Source organism: Anomaloglossus baeobatrachus, chromosome 2, assembly GCF_048569485.1.
Source record: "Anomaloglossus baeobatrachus isolate aAnoBae1 chromosome 2, aAnoBae1.hap1, whole genome shotgun sequence".
NCBI classification, from domain to species: Eukaryota; Metazoa; Chordata; class Amphibia; order Anura; family Aromobatidae; genus Anomaloglossus; species Anomaloglossus baeobatrachus.
The window spans coordinates 119,483,839-119,502,788 of NC_134354.1; the positions used below are offsets into that span (position 1 = coordinate 119,483,839).

Below are 18,950 nucleotides of genomic sequence, written 5' to 3' on the forward strand. Positions count from 1 at the left end.
CGCCCGCGACAACAGCCCAACCCGTCCGGATAAGAGCCACCGCAAACGGCCAGAGATCCAAGGGCCAGCGCCTGCAGGGAAAACGGGCTCTCCCGACACGTACAAGCCGGGGAGCGGACTACCCTTGGGAAGCCATAGGAGTCAAACACTTAAGCCTGCTTTACATGGTACGATCGATTGTGCGATTTCACAATCGATCGTACCCGCCCCCGTCCTTTCTGCGTCACGGGCAAATCGCTGCCCGTGTCGCACAAAGTCAGTAACCCCCGTCACACATACTTACCTCTCGTGCGACCTCGCTGTGGGCGGCGAACGTCCACTTCCTGAAGTGGGAGGGACGTTCGGCGTCACAGCGACGTCACACGGCCGCCGGCCAATAGAAGCGGAGGGGCGGAGATGAGCAGGATGTAAACATCCCGCCCACCTCCTTCCTTCCACATAGAGCCGGCGGCGGCCGCAGGAGGCAGGTGAGCTGGTCATCGTTCCCGTGGTGTCACACGGAGCGGCGTGTGCTACCACGGAAACGATGATCAACCAAATTAAACGATATTATGGAACCTAACGAGCAGTACCCGACTCACGATTTGTGAGCGATACTGCGTCGCTAGGAGGTGTCACACAGGCCGGCATCGCCAGCGATGCCGGATGTGCGTCACAAAAACCGTGACCCCGACGATCTATCGCACGATAGATTGTCTGGTGTAAAGCACCCTTTACTCATAGGTGCAGGGAACGACAGCCACCATCAACCCGTCCGGGGAAAGTGAAGACCCCGCGTCCATCCAGTCGTTTGGTTTTCCAGAGACTCTGTCCTTGACTACCTGAGTACAACAGTGCCATCCGGCACCGCGCTGCACCGCAACGTTGCACCCGCGCCCACGCTGCTTACCCGGATCGGCACCTGCACCTATCCCTCCTCCCTACTTCACAACCGGGGCCCCGGGACCAACAGCCCTTACCCACGGAGGGGTCAACACCCTAGCTGCTCTCCGCCATCGCTCCCGGGACTCCCCGTCACCAGCAGCGGTGGTGCCCACCATCACCACGACCCGTGGGTGGCGTCACTGCCGACATCCCACCACAAACCTTCCCTCCCTTTTCACTCGTGGGCGAGGAGGTGCTGCTCGAGCCCCCGGGTCTGGCCCCGTGCTCGAGCCACCGAGGAGCAGAAGCACTGGGCCCGAGCGCCAGCAAACCCCCCAGGCGAGCGGCGTTCCCAAAACCCCTCCGCCCGCGACATAACAGTCAGGGTTGGACCGTCTGCTGGGAGAGAACGGAGTCAGTAAAGGAAGCAGTTGTAGAAGAGGCAGCAGTAGAGTACAGAAGTATTAGTGTAGTTCAGGAGTGCACAGAAAGAGATGAACAGGTGAAAGGAAGCGAGAGAAAGGATTTGAAACTGCTGTACCCTATACGAAGAACAAGTAAAGTTGTGTTTAATGCAAAAGAAACCCTGATTCTTTCATCTCTCTGTTTGAATCTGAACCCGGTGAAGAGAAAGAACTGAAATATCCCCAGTGTCAAATATACGAACCCCAGATGTCCATAGGCTGTATGATCTGGTTGTAGCAGGGTTAGGGTGTCGCACCCAGACACGACACAGCCCACAACTACAGCGCCCCCTGTCGCCCCTGTCTACATCTATACATCAGTTCTGTATTTAAAGGGATTGTCATAGCTAAACTTTTTCTATATGTTCTACTAGGGCACATAATAACTGTAAATGTGACGCCCTGGCAAAATAAGGTAGTCACAGATGACTGTACCCCCTCCTGGGTGGAGGACTCACCTTCTCCTTGGGATTCCACCAACACCCCACACATAGGTAACACCAGCCACAAAATCCTAGTCACCTCCCCCCCAGGACAATAGGGACCCACCAGTGGGCGGGACCAAGCGGATGGAAATGCCCACCTTGGGGTCTTGAAGTGTCAGGGCAGGGAACACAACAGAACAGAACAGTACTGACAGAGGAAGTGAGAGGAGTGTGGAGTGGAGTGGTGGTCAGGGATTGGAGCCCGTGGACTACCGGACTACCTGAGCTGACTGGGTGGCAGACGGCAGAGCAGGGCCACAGGTGACGGAGATCCGTTCGCGGGAGACCTAAAGTGGACCGGGGCAGGGTTTTAGCCCGCCGGTGCCGACAGCGGGAATACAGTCCAGAGGCCGTGCACAGTCGGGGTACCTAGACCCCAGGGCAATGACCGCTGCAAGTGCCTTACCGATTACCCAGCAAGGGACAAGGTTCCAGATCTTGTCCCACAAGTAGCCCACAGAGCGAAACAGAAGCCCAACGCGGTGGATAGGGTGTCCGCCATAACCCACAGAGATCCCAAGGGTCAGATTTTGCGGGCAACGGCTCCCTCAGTACACAAAATACGGGGAGCGGATTTCTCCCGTTTTATGCGGGTTAAGTCAACACACAAGAAACTACAAGTGCAGGAGGAAGGGCCCCTGCCCTGTCAGCCCATGTGCGGGACCAAGCACACCCCTCCAGAGGCTCCCGGCATCTGGCCTTGGTTTACCACATGGACTTTGTGTGATTTATTACCACAGTGAGTACACCGGTACCATCCGGTCAATTTCTAAAGACTGCTCCCTGCAATCCCGCACCATCCTCAGGGCCCCGGGACTATACCTCCCCTACCCGTGGAGGGGATTCCATCTTGCTGCCCAGCTCCATTAGCCCCGGGCGTCCCATACCAAGGCAGCGGCGGTATCACCAACCCTCACCGCAACCCACGGGTGGCGTCACTGACAAACTCTTCCCCTGAAAATAACCCCCTTTTTTATTGTTGTGGGCGACGGACCGCTACATGAGCCCCGGCCACGATCCCTGATCCGAGTGCCTCGGGCAGCCTTACCTGACGTGGTCAGTTACCCCCTGCCCGCGACAAACCTTGGAGTCATGAACCTGATACTTACCACATCCACTAACCTGGGTAAAGTGCGCCTTTCCTGGACTGTTAAACCTTGAAACGGTAAAACTTTTGGACTGCCGCCATCTTGCCCGCCATTTTTGGTGCCAAAAACAACAACCTCACCATCTTCTTCCCCGAAAAGAGCGCAAATCTGAAACCCCGCCCCCTAAGAACGCAGGCAGAACTCGGTGATCCTCAGAGCAGGAAGTTGCAAAGGACAGTGGGTCTCGCGAGACTGCTGTCGAAAACCAAGGGGGAAACACCGGAAAGATGTCGGCGTCTGATGGTGATCAGGGAGCTGTGGCTCCTGCAGCAGTGCAGGATGATGGAGAAGCGGTAGGTCCCGCTCCGGTCGCAAGAGCAGTGGACCCTGCAGTCCCGGCGGTCACGCAGGTTATGCCGATTACTTTGCCTTACGTTCCTGGAGCCGCCTGGCTGCCCCAGTATGATGGCCGACCCGATGCCCTGCAGGTATTTAAGAAGAAGATATGCACTGTTCTCGATATGTATGCAATGACTGGCAAGCAGCGCGCATTCGTGGTGCTCGGACAGCTGACAGGCGCAGCCGAGCACGAGGTGGAGACCTGGACTGATGAGGATCGGGCCTCGGTGGCCGCCATATTTGATAAACTGCAAATAGCATTTGAGACCCGCGGAGCTAAGGATGCAATTTTACAACTGCCGGCAGCGTCCACAAGACAGCATTAGAGACTATGCCCTGAGGTTACAAACCACTCTGCGCACTTTAAGGCAAGTAGACCCTATCAATGAGCCGGAGAGCAACAAAATGCTTTTGGAGCAGTTCCTGTAGGGGCTGCAATCAGCCGATGATCGCAAGCAGCTGTGGCTGTGGGCCCTGGAGCATCCGGACTTAAACTTTACAGTCCTAAAGGACCGGGCCCTAAAGGTTTTACAAACCTCTGAGGCTAATGACTCTGTACCATCATCCTTGCCAGCTGATACCTCCCACCTGCTCGTAAAACGTCCTCTTACCAGCATCAGCAGTGCCAACAGCACCTCCTGGAGCTCCCAGTGACCTGTCATCCCAAGTTCAACAGCTGAGCAAGGACGTCGCCAGGACCCTCGAAGCCATGCAGCTCCAGCCAAAGACCAAGCCGGCGGAGAAGATCCAGCTCACCGACAGTGCTGAGGACGTCCCCTGGATGCAGAGAATGAGCAATAACCAGTATGGACAACCTGTTTGTTACAGGTGCAACAAGACCAGCCACTTCTCCCGTCGGTGTCCTTTAAACGAGCAACCCCTGAGCCCAAGGGCCAATCCTCAGGAATAGATCAACAAGGCCCAGCTGATTGGCGTGAGCGGTATGTCGAAGGCTGCCCCATCATCTCCCTCACCGTAGACGGGATCCCCACGTTTGCACTTCTGGACACTGGCTCACAGGAAACGACTATACTGTATACTGTATACTGTATAAGCGTTACTGGTCTGATGATGATCTCACCCCGCCAGATTCTGGCCTTACCATTATTGCAGCCAATGGGCTCCCAATGACCCAAGTGGGGTTTAACGAAGTTAATCTTAAGGTGGGGTAAGTGGAATTAGAGTATCAAGGACATATAGTGGTGCAGAATGACCATAGTGATCGTAATCCAAAAATGGTCCTAGGAACTAATGTTATTGAAAATTGTATGGGGGAAGTATTGCACTTACTTCAGCAGCTGTCTGCCACGGCAGGAGTGGGCCGGCAGAGGGTCCTGCAACGTGAAATCCGGGCCCTCCTGCAGCAGCAACAGGTGAATCTGTCTGGTGGAGATATTGGTGGTGTGCGAGTGATGGATGTAGTACCCCTGGTAGTGCCTCCGCGAAGTGAGATGATGATTTGGTGTAGGGCAGCAGTAGGTACCTATGGACAAGATTATCAGGCAGTGGTGGAGCCCCTGCCTTCAGAACACTGGCCCACAGTTTTGACAGCCAGAGGGGTGATTGATGTCCGGAAGGGGAGAGTGCCCGTGAGAGTGATTAATTGCGGAGAGGAAGAGATTAAGCTACCCAGGTATGCCACCATTGCTAAGCTGTTCACAGTAGATACACAAGCCATCCAAGCAGCTGCATCCACCATCACTGCACCCCATCCAGTCAATGACAGTTCACCGAGTCAGGCAGAGGCGTGGTGTCAGGAATTACATGTAGGCACTGACTTCACACCCTCACACGAAAAGAAGGGGGTCTACAGAGTAGTGCAAGAATATGAACAAGTGTTCAGTGAACACCCGCTAGATTTTGGGAGAATAAAGGGGGTCCAACACCACATCCCCACAGGTGCACATTCACCCATCAAAGAGAGGTATAGGCCAATACCACCCGCACATTATCACTATTATTAGAACTATTCGGGCTTCCCATAGACTTACATTGCGCACCGAATATTTGCATAGCGGCGACCTATTGGTCGGATATTCGCGAAGCCGAATATTTGAGGTATTCCATCATTCCTAATTAGTCTGGTAGACTAATGAAGGCTTTTGTTAGCTGAAACGTGTTGTCCGTAATTGTCCGTTTTTTATTGAACCTATTAATAAACCTTTGTTCTTGAAGTTTTTGCAAACTTGCACTGATATCCCATTTATCCTCCGGAAGCGCCGAAAGGGATTTTTTATTTACTCCATTACCCACATGGGAGCACCTTTTCAGGACTCTCATTGTTTTTCCCGAGGATTCGTGCTGCATACTGGAGGATTAATAAAAGAGTTGATCCACTACACGGATCATACTAGCGAAAACAGAAGAAATCTGCACGGTGAGTGTAAAATTCGTACGATGATTGCAATCTGTGTTTACATACATCTACACTTAGATTTGGTGCCCCGTTGTCCTCTTCTTATTTTCTTTTCTTTTATTCTGTGATATATTTTTCAGTAAAATGTTTTATTTTGAATATAAGTAGCAATAAAATCTTTGCAAAAAAATAAATCCAAATATCAAAATAAATAAAAATTGGAAATCACAGTCCAATATATATATATATATACATGTGTATAAATATATAGGGCTTCAGACTTGGCATAGTAGAGGATGCTGATATCGCTTACGAGGAATGAGTAATTCTGGGTAGCGCCAATTGCAAACGGCTGCCATATGATATACAATACCTTCCAGGTTTTACATTACAGCCTGAGCTAAAACACTTCATTAGTATTCATAGGGCTGAGAAGAATTACCGCCATCATTAGTCTATATAAGGACATTTGTAATATGTGCAAATATTGAATTATACTAGCATTACATGACTCAGATTCATTGTGCATCACTCCACGGTTCTGAATTACTGTCAAAACCACAAGAAACCTTTACGTTGTACATCTTACACTGTGTATTCATTTAACAGATTAAAAGATCCACTTGTATCATAAAGCAGGTGTTCTATACAATACATGTATAAAGTAATGTAACAAATTTGTCTGTCATGACAATTTTCCCACATTTGACAAAACATAAATAAAGCCATAAAATAAAATTTTTGAAATATTAAAAATAAAAATGATAATAAATCCCTATATCTGTAAAGTCATTGGTGTGTTCATGTTACGTCACCGCCGGAGTCTGCTCCAGCGACTTCTGCTCCGATCACCAGGCGACGCCGTGTTCCTGCCGTGGATGGTGCTGGTGATGGGAGAGGAGTCGATGCCAGCAGCACCGGTGGGCGCAGGCTCCGATCATCCATTGGGCTGGGTTATCTTGGGATCTGCAGTACCGCCGGCTGACTGTAGGTGGCGGGTGTCTCCCAGCTGAAGTGCCATCATTCAGCAACAGCTAATGGGAAGACACCACACCCTTCTTATTCCCCCTCCTGTCTGTTGACCTTTGCCAGAGATAGTTCTGATTCTGGCTCATGTGCTGTTTGTTTTGTGATTCCTGTGCGCTGACTTGCTTGTTGTTGACTACCCTTCTGCCTGCTGTTTTTTACCTCGCTGCCCGACCCAGATCTGACCACTGCTACGTTTTCTGTTTATGCCTTTGCCTGCCGATTCTGTCCCTGTTCTGCTATTCCTGGTTTGACCCTGCCTGACGACTACTGTCATCGGACTGCAGCCTTCCACAGGTAGTGATCTCCAGGGCCCTGTGTAATTCCAAATCCCTGTAAAGGTTTTAAAGGGTTTCAGGGTTCTGGGGTCCTGCTTGGTGAGGGGCTTCCCTCTAGTCTGTCCATTACATCCCACCTGAGTCTGTTGATCCAGGCAGGCGTTACATTTCATGAGTGATGAGTAATCACTAAAATGCTCGAGGGCTCAGAACTGGAATCGAGCAGGTCAGAGGGTCTTGATTTCATTGGAAGTCAATGGGAAACTCAAGCATTTTTCCTTCCAGTAGACCCTAACAGAAGGACTGGGGAGGCAGGAAAATCTCCAAAATGAATGGAAACAGCATTCAAATGGAATGGGAATGGCAGAGGGAAGATGCCTGGACTATTGATGGCCAAATATGCGTTACTCGATCGAGCATTGAGGTGCTCTGGTACTTGCGGATCTCATCTGACTATTGTGAGTGCTCAGATATTTTGTCTGTGAACCAACGACCACAATGCACAGGCATATTTCACTGCATGATGTGTGCAGGCACTACAGGGAGAGCCAGTCGCCGTGCTGAATGGATCCCCCGGGGAATAAAATAACGTTCTCAGACGTACTGAGACAAAAAAAGAAAAACATCTGCCCTCCTTCCTGCCGGAAAAGATCTGTTTCTGGTTTGCTCTATGTGGGTGGAGACCTGAACAGACCAATCATTGACTTTCCATAATGCTCGTTACTCACGTCACGCTCCTCCAAGTGTCTGACCAGCTCAAATCGAGCATTCGAGCATTTTAGTGTTCGACCATCATTGCTTATTTGGTGCAGGAATTAATCAGCATATCAATTCTTTCAGTGGTTTTGCAGTGTATTTTCAACCATTAACTTCAATGGACTCAAAAATGCTACAAAAATACAGGTGAAAAACGCATTGTTGTGCAATAATATTGTGACTTTTGTAGGTTACTAGTGTTTACTAGTTATGAATGAGCACTAAAATGCTTGAGTGCTCGTTACTCGAATCGAGCAGGTTGGACGCCTCTCGAGTAATGGCTATAACGGAAATAAATAGAACATGTTGATACTTTGCATATTGTCTTGCATAAAAGGAACCTGACAGCAGAAAAAAAATATTCAAAAACAGTATTGTAAGGTAGCCATAGTGGAAATCTGCAAGTAAATACCATTTTAAAAACCTAAACAGTCTAATTTGAAATGCTGCTACAGGGAGAAAATGAAGTCATTTTCTGTCTGCAGCCTCTTACTTTCAGTCATCAAGGTATTGCTGTGGGATGTAAACAGTCGGTACTCACTACACAGTGAACTTGTGACGCCCTGGCAAAACCAGGTAGTCACAGATGACAGTACCCCCCACCGAGGGTGCAGGAATCGCCTCCTCCTTGGGAATCAACAACACACTTCCCACACATAGGAACACCAGCCACAAATCCTAGTCGCCCCCCCATGACAGCCAGGACACACCAGTGGGCGGGACCAGGCGGATGGGAACAGCCACTTAGGGGTCTTAAGGTGACACGGGGAGGGAACCAGTCAGTTTGAGTTTTAGTTTGGAGTTGGAGTTTCAGTTGAGAGTGTGAGAGTGAGCAGTCGGTGACAGGAGCTGAAGTGCAGTGTGGTCAGGGTTGGAGCCCTTGGACCACAGGAGGACCGACTAGGTGGCAGACGGCATTGTAGGGCCACAGGCGATGGAGATCCGGTCGCGGGAGACCTGAAGTGGACTGGGGCAGGGTTGTAGCCCGCCGGTACCGACAACGGGAATCCAGTCCAGAGGCCGTGCACAGGCGGGGTACCTGGACCCAAGGACGAGGCAAGCTTCAAGCCCCTTGTTAATTGACCAGCGGGACAAGATACCAGGCCTTGTTCCCAAAGAGAGAAGCCCAGATGGGCTGCCAGTCTGCTCTAATGCGGGGGACAGGGTGTCCGCCAAGAACCCATTAAAGTCCCACGGGTCAGCGTCTGCGGGCAACGGCTCCCTCTGTGTCCAAAGCTGCAGGGGAGCGGATTTCTCCCGTTCCAAGCGGGGTTAATCCATACACCACAAGACACAAGTGCAGGAGGAAGGGCCTCTACTTTGCCAACCCGTGTGCCGGACCAGCACACCCCTCCAGAGGCAACCGGCATCCGGCCTTGGTTTACAATACAGACTCTGTGTGAATTCTTCCTAATTCTGAGTACACCGGTGTCATCTGGTCCAACCTGCCTACGGCACCCCAACACTGTTCAACATCTACACATGGGCCCCGGGACTACACTTTCGCCCTATCCATGGAGGGGATACCACCTTGCTGCCCCCACACCATCAGTCCCAGACGCCAGCCCCGAGAGGCAACGGCGGTGCCACCATCCCATCACCACAACCCACAGGTGGCGTCACAGACAATCTGCCCTGTAAATACCTCCCTTTTTCACTGTGTGCAAGGACGGGTGGTTGCAGGAGCCCCGGGTCCGGTCACCACTAGAGCCCAGGACATGATAGCGGATCCGAGTGCCACTTGAGCAGCCCCGATTGCCGCAGCGGAGGCGGCACCTGTCCGTGACAAACATACTGTAAGAACACCCACTGCTCTTTGATTTACATACTGCTCAGCACACATGCTGCAGAGCAGATGTCAGTCAAGAAGCAATGGGTGTCATTACAACTTTTCACTGTGTAGTGAGTGCTACATAGGTAAGGATGGTTGACTATAGGTAGATCAACATCCAGCACGTGTTTCTCAACGCAGTGATTCTAGAACAATGCCCCCTGGGAAATATGCAAAACAAGGAAGCAGCGGAGACACCATCACATGTTTCTCAACGCTGGCAGGTAACTAGCCAGGTCTTTCACAGGGAAGGAACAACCACGGGAAGGGCAGTCTCCAGTCAAGGAAACCACCTACGCCAAAACATGGTATCCATCCACATACAGCTGTTTCGGGGAATTTGCCCCTCATCAGTGTGGAGTAGGAAACTGGCAAGTGGGAGCAATGCCTAGTAGAATAGAAGACTACATAGGTAAGGATGGTTGACCATAGGGAGATCAAGATCCAGCAAAGCGGAGACACCATCACGTGTTTCTCAAGGCAGTGATTCTAGAGCAATGCCCCCTGGGAAATATGCAAAACAAGGAAGCCGCGGAGACACCATCACATGTTTCTCAACGCTGGCAGGTAACTAGCCAGGTCTTTCACCAGCCAGCGTTTCACCTAGCCAGTTTCCTACTCCACACTGATGAGGGGCAAATACCCCGAAACAGCTGTCTGTGGATGGATACCATGTTTTGGCATAGGTGGTTTCCTTGACTGGAGACTGCCCTTCCCGTGGTTGTTCCTTCCCAATGAAAGACCTGGCTAGTAACCTGCCAGCGCTGAGAAACATGTGATGGTGTCTCCGCGGCTTCCTTGTTTTGCATATTTCCCAGGGGGCATTGCTCTAGAATCACTGCGTTGAGAAACACCTGATGGTGTCTCCGTGGTGCTGGATGTTGATCTCCCTATGGTCAACCATCCTTACCTATGTAGTCTTCTATTCTACTAGGCATTGCTCCCACTAGCCAGTTTCCTACTCCACACTGATGAAGGGCAAATACCCCGAAACAGCTGTCTGTGGATGGATACCATGTTTTGGCATAGGTGGTTTCCTTGACTGGAGACTGCCCTTCCCGTGGTTGTTCCTTCCCGGTGAAAGACCTGGCTAGTTACCTGCCAGCGTTGAGAAACATGTGATGGTGACTCCGTGGCTTCCTTGTTTTGTGTAGTGAGTGCTGACTGTTCACAGCCCCATCACCTGATGACTGCAACCGAGCAATTGCAGACAGAATATAACATGATTTTCATCAAACCACTGAAATTCCAAATAGACTGCTTCCATGTTTAAAATGGTATTTACCTACAGAATATCACCATGGCTGTAAATTATTAGTAGAGATCAGGGAATCTGAAAAAATTGGAATTTGACAAATCATGCAGATTTCTCTGGTAAATTCAATTTGCAGCTAATTTAGTCTCCACAAATTTAATGTCCGTAATCGTACTCTGGGACCCCAGAGCAAAATAGGCATAAGATGCAAAAAGAAAAACCAAACCTCATACTCACTTTTCCGCCCACCTCCACTGCTCTCTGTCTGCAGTCCAATTCTCTGCGCCTCAGTCACACTGCATTTCTGGCCTAGTGTTCTGTTCACTCTTGGCAGAGACATATGGCTATAAGTAGGCCCCAGTGATCACTGCAAATGCCATTAACTTCCTATGGCCTGTGGTCAGAAGTCCTGTACTGGAGTTCACTCTACGCTGGGACTTCCAGCTGCGAGCAGGATCCGGAGATGCGCCGCAGCCTTGTGGGACCTGCTCATGACCGAAAATTTCAGCTTAGAGTGAACACCAGGCCAGGACTTTTGACCCCAGGCGGTTAATGGTATATGTAGTGAACACTGGGGCCTACACATGGCCATAAATCCCTGCCTAGAATGTACACTGGGCTGGAAGTGTTGAAAACTGGACAACAGCCAGAGAACAGTGGTGATGGTGTGAAACCGAGAGGATACTCCCAGGATACAGCAGGCCACAAGCAAGGAATGAGACCAGGTTAGGTTTAATTGCAAACTCTTTATACCCCAGTATGGGAAACAGGAGGTAAACCTCAAGTTGCAAAGTAAATACTGTATAGACACCAATAAATGTACAAACACCCGGTTACTGGGACAGGAATCAGCAGAAACAATTTACCTAACCAGGAACTTTTGGAAGCACTAGAAGGTATAAATCACTGTGTGTAGTACGGAGCTGTCCCTGGACCAGCACAATAATTAAAGGGAACCTGTCAGCAGAAATTTCGACTAAAACCTAACAGATTCCCCCTCTGCAGCTCCTGGGCTGCATTCTAGAAAGGTCCCTGTTATTATAGTGCCCCCTTTCTGACCCAAAAAAAGAGTTTATATCGAGGTACCTTTTTGGCTTCTGAATCTCTAAATGTGTCACAGGGGCGGGCTGCCTGATGGCCGTTATTCTGCCCCCTGTTCCTGTATGCCGCCCCGATCGCCGATTTCTATACTTCTGGACGCCGCCCACTGCTCCAGCCATCCCCGCGCATGCCCAGTGCTCATCTCTCGTGGATGAGCACTGTGCCCAGCGTCACCGCTGGTGACGTGCACGCAGGGTTTAGATTATGGGCGGTGCTGTGATGTTAATTACCAAGCAACCGCCCATAATCGCGGGACCGCGCATTCCCCCTCGGCCTGCTTTCTGCGCAAGCGCGCTGCAGCTGAACTCACGTCACCTCCTTCCCATCTTGCCCTGAGGCAGGAAATAGATGGGAGGAGCGCGGAGCAGTGACTACACCGATCAGGAGGAGTTCAGCTGCAGCGCGCTTGCGCAGAAAGAAGCAGGCCGAGGGGGAATGCGCGGTCCCGCGATTATGGGCGGTTGCTTGGTAATTAACATCACAGCACCGCCCATAATCTAAACCCTGCGCGCACGTCACCACCGGTGACACTGGGCACAGTGCTCATCCACGAGAGATGAGCACTGGGCATGTGCGGGGATGGCTGGAGCAGTGGGCGGCGTCCAGAAGTATAGAAATCGGCGATGGGGGCGGCATACAGGAACAGGGGGCAGAATAACGGCCATCAGGCAGCCCGCCCCCGTGACACATTTAGAGATTCAGAAGCCAAAAAGGTACCTCGATATAAACTCTTTTTTTGGGTCAGAAAGGGGGCACTATAATAACAGGGACCTTTCTAGAATGCAGCCCAGGAGCTGCAGAGGGGGAATCTGTTAGGTTTTAGTCGAAATTTCTGCTGACAGGTTCCCTTTAACAATCTTAACAGAACCTTTAATTCCCTGCCCTTCCCCCACACATATAAGCAACACAGGAAAGCACCCCAGGGCTAACTGTAACACCTGTCTCGATCCACAGAGTCAGACAGGCTGTAATGGACAGGCTAGAGGGAAGCCAATCACTAAGCAGGACCCCTAGAACCCTGAAACCCTATGCAGGGATTTGGAATTACACAGGGCCCAAAGTGATCACTGCAGTTCGGTGAGAGTAGTAGTCAGGCAGGGTCGAATCGGGAAATGCAAAACAGGGACAGAATCATCAGGCAAGGACGTAATCAGAAAACAAAGCAGAGGTCAAATTCAGATCGGGCAGCGAGGTACAGAAACAGCAGGTAGGAGGGTAGTTAGGAAACAAGCAGAAGTCGGAACACCAGAATCACTAAGCAGAACAGGGCGGGACAGGAACCAGGAATACAGAACTATCTCTGGCAGTGGTTAGCAGACAGGAGGGGAAATAAGTAGGGTCTGGTGTCTTACCATTGGTTGTAGCTGAATGATGGTAACCTCAGCTGGAAGACACACGCCACCTACAGTCAGCCAGTGGTAGTGCAGATCCCAGGGAAACCCAGCCCAGTGGATGAGTGGAGCCTGCGCCCACCAGCGCCGCTGACATCGACTTCTTTCCCATCACCAGCACTATCCACGACAGGAACACGGCGTCACCTGGTGATCGAAGTAGAAGTCGCTGAAGCGGACTCCGGTGGGGACGTAACAAAGCCCCTGCTAGCAGAGATACCCAACCAGTAAAATTCAGTATGACAGTGGTGACCACTGCTTGGTATATATATATATATCTATATACAGTTAGGTCCAAAAATATTTGGACAGTGACAATTTTCGCGAGTTGGGCTCTGCATGCCACCACATTGGATTTGAAATGAAACCTCTACAACAGAATTCAAGTGCAGATTGTAACGTTTAATTTGAAGGTTTGAACAAAAATATCTGATAGAAATTGTAGGAATTGTACACATTTCTTTACAAACACTCCACATTTTAGGAGGTCAAAAGTAATTGGACAAATAAACCAAACCCAAACAAAATATTTTTATTTTCAATATTTTGTTGCGAATCCTTTGGAGGCAATCACTGCCTTAAGTCTGGAACCCATGGACATCACCAAACGCTGGGTTTCCTCCTTCTTAATTCTTTTCCAGGCCTTTACAGCCGCAGCCTTCAGGTCTTGCTTGTTTGTGGGTCTTTCCGGCTTAAGTCTGGATTTGAGCAAGTGAAATGCATGCTCAATTGGGTTAAGATCTGGTGATTGACTTGGCCATTGCAGAATGTTCCACTTTTTTGCACTCATGAACTCCTGGGTAGCTTTGGCTGTATGCTTGGGGTCATTGTCCATCTGTACTATGAAGCGCCGTCCGATCAACTTTTCGGCATTTGGCTGAATCTGGGCTGAAAGTATATCCCGGTACACTTCAGAATTCATCCGGCTACTCTTGTCTGCTGTTATGTCATCAATAAACACAAGTGACCTAGTGCCATTGAAAGCCATGCATGCCCATGCCATCACGTTGCCTCCACCATGTTTTACAGAGGATGTGGTGTGCCTTGGATCATGTGCCATTCCCTTTCTTCTCCAAACTTTTTTCTTCCCATTATTCTGGTACAGGTTGATCTTGGTCTCATCTGTCCATAGAATACTTTTCCAGAACTGAGCTGGCTTCATGAGGTGTTTTTCAGCAAATTTAACTCTGGCCTGTCTATTTTTGGAATTGCTGAATGGTTTGCATCTAGATGTGAACGCTTTGTATTTACTTTCATGGAGTCTTCTCTTTACTGTTGACTTAGAGACAGATACACCTACTTCACTGAGAGTGTTCTGGACTTCAGTTGATGTTGTGAACGGGTTCTTCTTCACCAAAGAAAGTATGTGGCGATCATCCACCACTGTTGTCATCCGTGGACGCCCAGGCCTTTTTGAGTTCCCAAGCTCACCAGTCAATTCCTTTTTTCTCAGAATGTACCCGACGGTTGATTTTGCTACTCCAAGCATGTCTGCTATCTCTCTGATGGATTTTTTCTTTTTTTCAGCCTCAGGATGTTCTGCTTCACCTCAATTGAGAGTTCCTTAGACCGCATGTTGTCTGGTCACAGCAACAGCTTCCAAATGCAAAACCACACACCTGTAATCAACCCCTGACCTTTTAACTACTATTACTATTACTATTGATTACAGGTTAACGAGGGAGACGCCTTCAGAGTTAATTGCAGCCCTTAGAGTCCCTTGTCCAATTACTTTTGGTCCCTTAAAAAAGAGGAGGCTATGCATTACAGAGCTATGATTCCTAAACCCTTTCTCCGATTTGGATGTGAAAACTCTCATATTGCAGCTGGGAGTGTGCACTTTCAGCCCATATTATATATATAATTGTATTTCTGAACATGTTTTTGTAAACAGCTAAAATAACAAAACTTGTGTCACTGTCCAAATATTTCTGGACCTAACTGTATATATATATCTATATATATATATCTATATATATATATATATATATATATATATAGATATATATATATATTAGACCTGGTTTGGCGCCAAAACCACTACTGAGTCAGTGTGCACATTTCTCCGCAAAAAAAAAAAAAAAAGATATAGGGCAGGCCTGAGCTCAGGACTCACTGTTACACCGTATTTATCCAGGAAGGTCTCCGGGCAGAGGGGTATCCACTCCGTGTCTGGCTCTGCAACAGTTCTCTATGGCACCGACAATCACAGGGACAGTTCTCCTCAGGCTTAAGTCACAGTCTAATAGGAAGGCCTCAGATCCAGATCATCTCAGGGCTTGATTCCAATCACGTTTTTTTCTCTCTCTGGCAACAGTCTCTTCACACAGCAATCAGCAGGCTGTCTCCAGCAGTACAGGGATGTGAGATCAATACCAGGAAAGGCAGCCACCACACACCACTGTCTCTCTCAAACTCCCTCTACTTCTCTCTTCCTGTCCTTTTCTCATCACAGAATCCTCCTCTAGGACTGAGAAGACATCCATCTGGTGGACAAGAGGAGCCACTGCAGCTGGAGTATCAGCAATATCAGCACTCTCACAATGGTCAGAGAGGTGAGTGTTTGGGTATGTTTTTTCTTTTTAACCTCTTTCCAGCTTGCTAACAGTTTGCCCCCCTGCCATAGAGATAGTTCTGTTTTATATAACTTGGTTGTTGTTTTTTTTTTTTTGTTTTTTTTTTTTTACTGCCCCATTCTATGTCCTGTTGTGTATAAATATGTGACTCTTCAGATTTTGTGTTATACCATGCCTGATGAAGAGACCTGAGTAGTCTCGAAAGCTTGCAATTATTACCATCTTTTCAGTTAGCCATTAAAAGGTATCAACCACTGAGGACTTCAGTTCTTTTAAACAATTTTTTTGTATCTCTACTGGCTACCACAGTACAAAGATATATTTTACTTGTAGCAAGATAAGGTCATAGCTGCCTGCCATTATGCTGTATTCGGGCAGAGCAAATTATATTTGTTTTCTCTCTAGTTTGTTTCCAGCAATAAGTGAAGAGTTAGTAAAGAGAAATTTGTGAACTTTTCCTCACACAATTTAACAGTTTTGTAGTGGTTTCGAGCATGTAGGCTCTTGTAGTAGCAGCATGCTTTCAAAATCTGTTGGGTTTTGTCAGGTTTTTCTTGTTAACTTTTAGCAGTGTTCCAGGAACTTCAATATAGTTTTTGAAACATTTCCTGATTTTTCTCCCAATTTACAATCTCCAAGTTAAGAGTACAAAGATGCGTTCCTACAATATTTCTCTGTAATATATAGACTTGGGTGCTCTTCACGAGAAGGCTATTTTCACTCAGCACGTAATGACTTGAAATCCTATTACTTGTCTTGTGAAACCTTTATCTTTTAATAACTATCTGTGATAATACTGAAATTGTAGTGTCAAGGAGTGTTAGCCTTGGGAGATTGAAAACCACATACTATTAAATTACACTTTAGCTAACTTTACATAAAGGGGTTTCCCCTTTCAGAAAACGTTTCTCCATAGCCTGAGGTTTTTGTAAATAAATTGAGTTTTACTTATTCCTCCATGACCAACACTGTGTCTCCACCGCTGCTCTGGTTATTTAATTTCAGCAGAAATGTCACATCGGCAGAGCTGTCACCCATCGCTGCTCTCTGCTGATGTAGAAAGCATGAGCCACTGAGTAATGATTGGCTGCAGCTCATGTCACTGGTGAAGCTAAACATTGGAAACCAGGGCAGTGGCAGAGATACATCACTAGACCAGAGGAGGCTAAGTTCAGTTGTTTTCTTCTTTTACATTACAGAAGTTGGGATTGCACAGGTTACCTTTCATGCATGATCAATTCAACCAAGTGCACATTCGTTATTTATGGTGAAAGAGGAGTAAGCTGCTGTCAAATACCTCTGGTGGCATATTATTTTTGAGAAGAAATTATAACATGCTAAAATTATGCCCAGAAACTATCTGGTCCTACAAGAATTGGCTGATTCATCTGTCCAGTGTTCCAATATGTGTGTGTCAAACTGACAAATGAGATTTTGCCAGGTACCAGGAAAACCCCCAGCAGGTGCTGCCACACACGATACACAGGGGCCACAGCACAATGGAGGGCCGTAAAGCTAGGCAGAGGGGAACAGGGTCAGCACATGCACTCACCTGAGGCTGTACGCTGCACTCCTTGATGTCCCTATACAGCTTCTTTCACCTCGACGCCAATCACGTGCATAAGCCCTTGCTTGCCCTATCCTCACCGTGGCTAGTGAGCAGGCCGGGGAAAGCACTAGTCTCACCTCTGCAATAAAGAAACACAAGGGTAGGATAACAGACAGGGGAAAAAAAAAAAGGTAAAAACACTTCAAGCAGCTACAAAGCAGCTAACATCACAGCTGCAAATGATGTGCAACAAAAGCTTCTTTCAGAGCCTGGCTCCTTCCAGTGGACTGCATAGAAGTAAGGAGAATTCAGATTCTATCACCGGCATTAGATCATAGAACACATGACTTTACATAGTGAAGGAGAGGAGTGGTAGCAAAAGGGCTGCACCTGGGACAAAAGCTACAGACAGCAGCCAGGATACAGTGCTTAATCCTTTCAGCACTACAAGCAAGTAGATGTTATTTAAATACCATTAGTAGATCTGCGAACACTAAGGTGTTGTGATCTTCTGATTCCAGACTCTCCTGAGATCTCCCCCAGGCGGGACACACTCATGACAGTGTGAACACCTTTCGATGTTACATTTGTATGGATAAATGTGAATGAAAAGCTATCAATTATCATGACTAGGAAGGGTTACTTAAAAGTAGTATGGTTGCCTTGGATTTACTGTTCAATATGTGAGAATTCCTGGAATGTGGGAGATTAGGGATCTGGCACATGGTTTGTCATCTTGGCTGGTACCCGACAAAAAATTAGAAAATCTAATGCCATGGATCCTATGTATTTTCTCCCATATCACATCACTTTTATATTCTGCTGTTTTTTTTCTTTTCTGTCTCCTTTTTTTCTAATCTTTTCACAGAGTAGGTTGTCTTTTTTTTAATTTGTTTCTAAATGGTGTTATTTTGCCACCCTTGTTAGCTTAGCTCGGAGAGACTATAATCAGTCTCATTTATTGTTTCCCAAGGACAGATATATGTAATTTACTATGTGCAGATAACTTGTACATTTATTTTTTTATGAACATGTTCTATCTTGTAGAAAATCTGTGGCACTAAAAGACAGTAGTCTCATGAGGGAGTAGAGATGAGAATATCTGTCTATAGGCAGGATGATAGGAAAGGCCGATCGGGCTGTGCTGCACTGTGTTTGTAACTCCCCACTGAAGTGAAGCAGTTAGGCTATGTTCACACCCGGTGTTTTTGGTGCTTTTTTTTCCTGATCAAAACCTGATCTTGTGGCAGAAGTCTCTTGGGGGTCTCCTGGTGGTTATTTGTTATGGTTTTTGGCCAAGCTTTTGGTGCAGTTTTTATGGCGTTTTTACAGCATTTTGTACAGCTTTTTTTGCACTTCTGTGATGGCCGTACTAAAGGGGGCTTTACACGCTACGATATCGTTAATGTTTTGTTGGCGGGGTCAAGTTGTTAGTGACGTACATCCGGCGTCATTAACGATATCGCAGTATGTGACACTGCCCAGCGACCTTAAGCGACCTCAAAAATGGTAAAAATCGTTCACCATGGAG

General features: G+C 48.1%; 1 protein-coding gene across 2 annotated transcripts in view; it reads right to left on the reverse strand.

Moving 5' to 3' along the window:
- Nucleotides 1-18,950, reverse strand: part of RAP1GAP2 (RAP1 GTPase activating protein 2) — a 1,154,914-nt gene that overhangs the window by 1,019,363 nt on the left and 116,601 nt on the right. Inside the window, exon 2 of one of the 2 annotated variants that reach the window (XM_075335285.1) lies at nt 17,423-17,558. The exons of the other annotated variant lie outside the window; for it this stretch is intronic. The gene's annotated coding sequence lies outside the window, so the exon portion shown is untranslated. The remainder of the gene's footprint in view (nt 1-17,422; nt 17,559-18,950) is intronic. 2 annotated transcript variants of the gene reach the window in all.